We start from the raw sequence: 7,500 nt of genomic DNA on the forward strand, positions 1-7,500 counted from the left end.
TGCTGTAGCAGCATGGTAATGTGAATTAGAGCAGTGGAGATAAAGTGTCTCAGTGCAAGTAAAGTGACCATGTTGGTAAACAGTAAACAGTAATTTGTCCTTGGTGTCAGTGCAGTGTGTTGTTAAGTGGAGTTTAAGAGTCTTACAGCTTCCGGAATGAAGCTGTTTCTGAGTCTTGTTGTTTTGCACTTAATGCTCCGCAGCCTCCGGCCTGAGGGGAGTGGGACAAAAGGTGCGTGTGCTGGGTGGGTGGGATCCTTCCTGATGCAGGTGGCCCTTTTCCTGCATCTGGAGGTGTAAATGTCTGTGGTGCTGGGGAAGCTAACTCCAACAATCCTCTGTGCAGCCTTCACCACCCTCTGCAGTGCAGCAGAGCAGCTTCCATGCCACACATTGATGCTGGAGCACACAACGCTCTCCACCACACATCTGTAGAAGGAGGTGAGGACTGCGCTCCCGAGTCCAGCTCGTCTCAGCCTCCTGAGGAAGTAGAGCCGCTGATGTGCCTTCCTGACCAGAGTGGAAGTGTTGTTGCTCCAGGTGAGGTTGCTGGTCAGGGGCACACCCAAGTACCTGTAGCTGTCAACCACTTCCACCGCAGATCCTCCAATGTGCAGGGGGAGGTGGGCATGCTTGCCCCTTCTGAAGTCCACAATCATCTCCTTTGTCTTTTTTACATTGATGCAGAGGTTGTTTTCTCTGCACCAATCCTCCAGGTGTTCCACCTCCTGCCTGTAGCTGGACTCATCTCTGTTCGTGATGCATCCAACCACTGCCGTGTCGTCCGCAAACTTCACAATATGACAGCCTGGATGGAGAGGTGAGCAGTCATGTGAGCAATGTGAACAGGAGGGGGCTCAGCACACAGCCCTGAGGGGAGCCAGTGCTGAGGATTATGGTGGGGGAGGAGATGTTGTGAATCCTCACAGACTGCGGCCTGTTGGTCAGGAAGTCTAGGACCCAGTTGCACAGGGAAGAGCTCAGTCCAAGTGAGGAGAGTTTGGTTATCAGTGTCTGAGGAATCATGGTGTTGAAAGCAGATGTGAAGTCCACAAAGAGCATCCGAACATAGGAATCCTTCTGCTCCAGGTGGGTGAGGGCAGTGTGGACCACGGAGGAAATGGCATCCTCTGTGGATCGGTTCTTCCTGTATGCGTACTGGTGTGGATCCACAGTGATGTTGATGGTGGCTTTGATGTGGGTCTGAAACAGTCTTTCAAAGCACTTTGTGACTATCGGAGTGAGGGCTACTGGCCAGTAGTCATTCAGACCTGTCACTGTGGAGCTCTTGGGGACCGGGATGATGGTGGCGGTCTTCAGGCAAGTGGGGACAGCTGCCTGGATGAGGGACGCGTTGAAAATGTCGGCCAGGACGTCCAAGAGCTGGTCTGCACAGTCTTTTAGCACCTGTCTGGGGATGTTGTCCGGGCCGGCAGCTTTCCGGGGGTTAATCCTCCTCAGCGTCCTCCTTACTTCTGCTGGTGTCACGCTGAGGGGCTCCTCTCCTGGTGAGTGTGGGAGTCTGGTGCTGGGGGGTGTGTCAGGGTTCTCAAAGCGGGCGTAGAACGTGTTGAGAGCTTCAGGCAGGGATGGGTCTTTGGAGCTTTGTGCAACATTAGATTTGTAGTCTGTGATGCACTTGATGCCCCTCCACATGCTCTGTGGATCCTGGGAGGAAAAGTGTCCCTGGATTTTCTGAGCATATGCAGCTTTTGCCCTCTTAACTCCAGCAGTCAGCTCTCTTCTAGCCCTCCTGAGTTCGTCCGAGTCTCCAGATCTGAAGGCAGCATCCCTGGCTTTCAGCAGGGAACGCACCTCTGCGTTCAGCCAGGGCTTCTGGTTCGGGTAGCAAGTCACAGTCTTGGTAGTAGTGACATCCTCCACACACTTGCTGATGTACCCGTGAACAGCAGATGTGTATTCCTCCAGATCCAGCTCCCCCTCACACTCAGCAGCCTCCCTGAAGACTAACCCTAATCTAACCCTCTAGCTCAACTCCAGCTAGAGCTTAGATCAGCCCAAAAAATCCAGCCCGACCCGGACGCCCCATAAACTGTCATTGCAAGCCCAGACCTGATTTAAGCCACATATTTTTTGTAAGTATAGCAATAAAACTGAGCTTTTAACTAAATTCCCAAATAATTGTAATGAGCGAAATCTATTCAGAATGATGTTAATAAACAGCACCACATGGAACAAGTCAATTTTCCTTTACAGCGCTGTGTATTCTCTGTGGCGAGGATTTAAATATGCTCACTTATCTAACCTGCCTGTTCTGATTTCTGCCCCCAATAACCCTGTCAATAACCTCCAATAGCCCTAATAGTCTTCAGTAGCTTTTAAGAGCTTTGATCAGAGCTGCGTCTTTCACAATGCGTCCAGTATAAACATATACGGAGTGAAGGAGCTCGAGTGTGAGCACACAGTACTGCAGTGTGGAGCTCAGGGTGGACACAAACAAAAACTTATGCACATCCAGCACTAAAACCAGTCTGAACTATTTTCCTCTAGCTCTGTGACTCCTGCTGCTGTTACTTTGTGAGCAAACTAACTGAAAGATGAACTGTAAAAAGCAGTATTATCCGGTTAGGTTAAAACCTTTATTTTATTTTCAATATGAGTCGCATTAGTCCTACAGAAAACGCTCCAGACTGATTAAGCTGAGCCTGTAGCTGGGCTGTAACACTATAGGTGCTTTTCCACCGGCATGGTGCCCGTGCTGGTGCAAGGGTTCTGAACGGTTCTTTGCGTTTCTGGAACCAGCGAACCTGTGACACGTGCGGCCAAAGGGCGTGGCGCTAAAGCGTCTCCGGGGGCAAAGTTGTTTACAAACCTTACCTCCATTCACAGCTAAGAGCAGCAGCACAAGAGAAACTTGTGTTCCGCCATGTTGATTTCAAATCATCTCTCGTATAAATACCGTATTTTACGGACTATAAGGCCACCGTATTATAAAGTGCATGATCAATAAACATTTGTTTTCTGGTCTATTTTCTTGCATAAGGTACTCTGGATTAAACGGCACATTTTAAGCAACAATAGTAAAAAAAAAAGTTTGTCACACAGTAATCTACACAGATTTCTCTCCGAATAACTGTTTATTTGGGTGAGTAAAGCGCTTCCATTTATTTGCAGTAAGCTTAGATTTTAAATATTTTTAACAGCGCAGTTAGCAGCAGTGCTAGCCACAAGCAGCGCTAGTAAATGCTGCCAGACAGCACTACACTGAGGAACCCTTAGTGCTGTGGTAAGCCAGGGTGCTATTAACTAGTGGTTCGTCCCATGTAGCTCTGAATGGAGAAAGAGCTAGCGCTGTGATTAGCGGCTAATGCTAATACTGCTTCAGCCTCAGTGCTGGGGAACTAAGCTGAAACTCCTGTATATCGCTGTAATTCAGTGAAGAGGCTTTACTGCTTCTTACAACCTGACCGGTGGAATTCATACATAAGGCACACAGGATTATGGATTAGGACTGTCGATTTGGGGAAAATTAATGGATTTTAAGTGCACCTTATAGTATATTTACAGTATCATGACTAACATGCTACCTTTGCTGCCTGCAGGTGCAGACGTTGACATTTTCCCCCCTCTATTCTCCCAACACCCTCAGGTGTGGTCCCACCCGGTTGCCCAGGAGGTCCGCCAAAGGGTATAACTTCAATTCTACTCTGTATCAATCTGTAAACTTATCAAGATTCAATGTTTTATCTTGCATTTCTTTGTCTAGATTTGTCTAGTGTGTGTGTGTGCACAGCAAGAATAAGCCTGCCAACTTGTCTCCTGTGTGTGTGTGTTTGTGTGTCTGGACTCAGTGTTGAGCTTGGCTAGCACTTCTCCCAGTGTCAGCGCTGTATCTCTTTTCACTGATGAATGAGATGTCTCCCTCATTTTCCCAAAGCCTGTACTCCTTCATTCTCTCATTCATGCTCTCCAGCCAGGGGAACGGCCAAGAAAACAACCTCCTCCTCCGACCACTCGCTCCTCTCCTCCTCCTTCCATCCCTCGCTCCCGGGAGGCCCGTGCTGGAGCAGACAGGGAGCTAAATTTAAACTTTAGTCCAGCCAGGGCTCCACCAGAGCGGGGAGATCAGATGGAAAGCTGAGGGGTGGGGGACTGCAGAAGACATGGGAATCTCCAGGGCTGTGTGTGTGTGTGTGTGTAAGAGAGTTAGATACGGGCACTGTAATAAAATTCATTAGCTTCTTTCCTGACCCGCTAAACACAGCGGGACACACACACACACACACACATGATAAGCTTCACTGCTGACCCTCATCCACACGGGCATCCCTGGCGTGATGTCTGTTTGACAGGCAGAAACAGGCCACGGCCTCAGCAGCCAAACCACTGCGCCGGGGAGCAGAACACACACACTCAAAGACACACACACATGCGCACACACACAGCCATACTGCCTCACAGCCTCAGCACAATCCACTGCCACAGCTACACCTGGATTCAATGCAATTTCAATACAATCCTGCTGAAGCAGCAGTCAAATACAAACAGTGTGTGCATATCCACATTTTATCATTTACTAAAATGTAATTAATGATCTAAATTACAACCTATCTTAAACCAAGTGCTAGACAATGTGGCCAAAATGTACAGTGGCGTGAAAAAGTATTAGCCTCCTTACAGATTTCTTTTGTTTTTGCATTTTTTTTATACTTATATTTTTCAGATTATCAAACTAACTTTAATATCAGACAGATATAACCTAAGTAAGTATAAAAAGCATTTATTAAGGGAAAAAAACTATCCAAACTAATCTAGCCCGGTGTGAAAAAGTGTTTGCCCCCCCATTCATTAACTATGATTAATTACAGTTTTTATAAATCTGAATTCAATTTCATTACTAACCACAACCAGGCCTGATTACTATCCAGAAATTACTTTAAATAGAACTGGTCTGACAACATGAAGCAGATAAAAGATCTGAAAAAGCAACACATAATGCTGCGTTCTAAAGAAATTCAGAAACAGATGAGAAAACAAAGTCATAGATCATCTATCAGTCTGGAAAAGAAATAATTCCAAAAGGGCATGGAGAACTCATCCAGGAGGTCACAAAGAACCTAGAAACTGCAGGTCTCACTTGCCTCAGTTAAGGTCATTGTTAATGATTCAACAACAGCTTGAACACCGTAAAATTGCATGAACATCAGTCAATAACAGATGCTGTAAATACTGTATATCTTTTACAACTCTAGATCAGATGATCATTAGTGCACCTTTAGTATTAATAGCTTAACAATAATATATATAAGCTCTGCCTAAAATGCATAAAAATAAGATGCAAATATTAACCGAATTTTTCCTATGTTGATCAAGTTTGCTTAGTAAAGTCCAAATAAAATAATCCAAATAAAAAAACTTAATGTTTTTTACCATTTTAATATACATCTTCTCCTTAATATTTTATGGCCTGAGGACCTTTATTATGAAATATCGAAATGTGTTTAAAAATAATAATATTTTTATTTAAAAAATTGCCAGATAGATATATGTATAGATACAATTATTACCATTAACTGCACTTTTCACTTTGGGTGGTAATATTAGTTTCTATGGATTATTCCTGATACACATATTACACTGTGGACAGAGGAATGATAAATAGTTAAAACACTTCAGAAATGAAACGTCCCATCCATCTGCCCCCCATATCAGGTCCTGCTCGATAATACACAATAATACAGATGTGGGCGTTGTCAAACTTTATTTTATTTTATTTTTTCTACTGTCCTAAGACTTTGGGCATGCCAGTATTCTATAATTACAATACCTTCCCATGAATGGGAGGATTTGTTCCTCTAGGCAGTGCTGTATGGTGAGAAATTCACCAGGAAACACTGTTGATTATGAGTGTTGGACTATGAACAATACAGCTGCTGTCAGGGGAACCGCTGCATTTCTAATGTTCTAAGCATTCTATCATGTATTTGTAAATGATTAAGCATGTTTGATGTATACCTGTCCCAGAGTTCAGAGTGTGTGGAAACAGAGCTAAAAGGCTGAGAGTGATCCGAAAGCCCCTGTACCTGGAAGAATAATATTTCCTCAGGAGAACAGAGATGCTAATGCTAATCAAAACAGGATATCCTGAGGAGGACTCTCCCTCACTCCTTCTGCATCTCACTCTCACCTCCCTCTCCTCCTGCTCGCCTCACATCTCTCTCACTGTCTCTCTCATCAGTTGTTTTTCTGTTTGCAGCTCAGCCACAATCTCAGGAAGTCCAGAGAACAGAGCTCATCAAAGGCCAGAGCGAGAGCGAGATTCCTGGGCTGGGGTTGGAATTCCGGCCACTGGGAATCTTTGGAATGCCGCTGGGAGAGGAAGGGAATCTCCACTGTCTCTATTGTTCACCCTCTTCCTTCATAAGCGTGTGTGTGTGTCTCATCTCCGGGTCGGAATGGAACAGAACTGATCCAGTCAGAGCCGCTTCACAGCACGTCCAAAATCCCCTCGAAGGTGAGGAAAGGACTCGCACTAATCACAACCTCCTCCTCCTTTCATCTCACACACACTAACAAACACACACCCCGCCCGGCCCAGACTGACCCGGCGTGGCAGCACAGAAGGACATGCTCACAGAGATACCAGTTTTTAGATGTGATTTTAATGACACTACGTTCATTAGGTAATGTAGAACACAGTGACATACTAGACGCCAGGTGACAGAAGCACCTAAACCTCCGTGCATGGCTTGAAAACACCCATTCATGTATAAATTGTGAGGTGCTATCTTATAAGTGAAGTGCAACACTGGACAGCATGCTCACGGTAAGGCAAGGTGAATTACGGGTGCTGGAGTGAGGTCTGGTAGTGGACAGGGGTGGGAATGACAGGGCATCTCATAATAAAATATTGTCACAATACATTCCCACGATAATGATTATATCACCAGTACTATATGCTACTAAGTAAGTAAATACCAGGAATTATGCACATTATTGGTGTTAGTTTCACCGGATTGAACAACTAATATTCTTCACCACAGGTTTACCCTTTTAATTAGATTAATGCCATCACATGGAGTAATGAAGCGGTAATTTAAGGATTTTAAAGAGCCTATGTTTCAATAAACATTATATATATATAATATACATATATATATATATATATATATACATATATATATGTATATATATATATGTATATATATATATATGATGCCACATATCAATAGTGCATCGCAAACAAAAATGATACAATATATTGCAATATCAATATTTTGTTCCACCCCAACAGTGGGTGCACATGGATGGGACATTCCATTTCATAAGCTATGCAGTAGGTGTTTAAATGTTCCTCGTTCCACAGTGTGATGTGTAGATCAGAGAAGACAGGTGGTTCTGATTGTGACCGGTCATGTGTCATTTAGGACTAGACCCCATCACTATTTAAAAACTGGCCCTACATTTAATCGTCTGAAATAGTTAAAGAACTGAACCCTCTTTACAAAGGAACCAACGCACTTGAATCAGGCTGTGTTT

General features: G+C 44.4%; 1 protein-coding gene across 13 annotated transcripts in view; it reads right to left on the minus strand.

The window, feature by feature from the left end:
* The window catches only part of mecom (MDS1 and EVI1 complex locus), a 295,445-nt gene that overhangs the window by 273,377 nt on the left and 14,568 nt on the right, over positions 1 to 7,500 (minus strand). The window lies entirely within an intron of this gene.

This window comes from Astyanax mexicanus, chromosome 18, assembly GCF_023375975.1.
Source record: "Astyanax mexicanus isolate ESR-SI-001 chromosome 18, AstMex3_surface, whole genome shotgun sequence".
NCBI lineage: Eukaryota > Metazoa > Chordata > Actinopteri > Characiformes > Acestrorhamphidae > Astyanax > Astyanax mexicanus.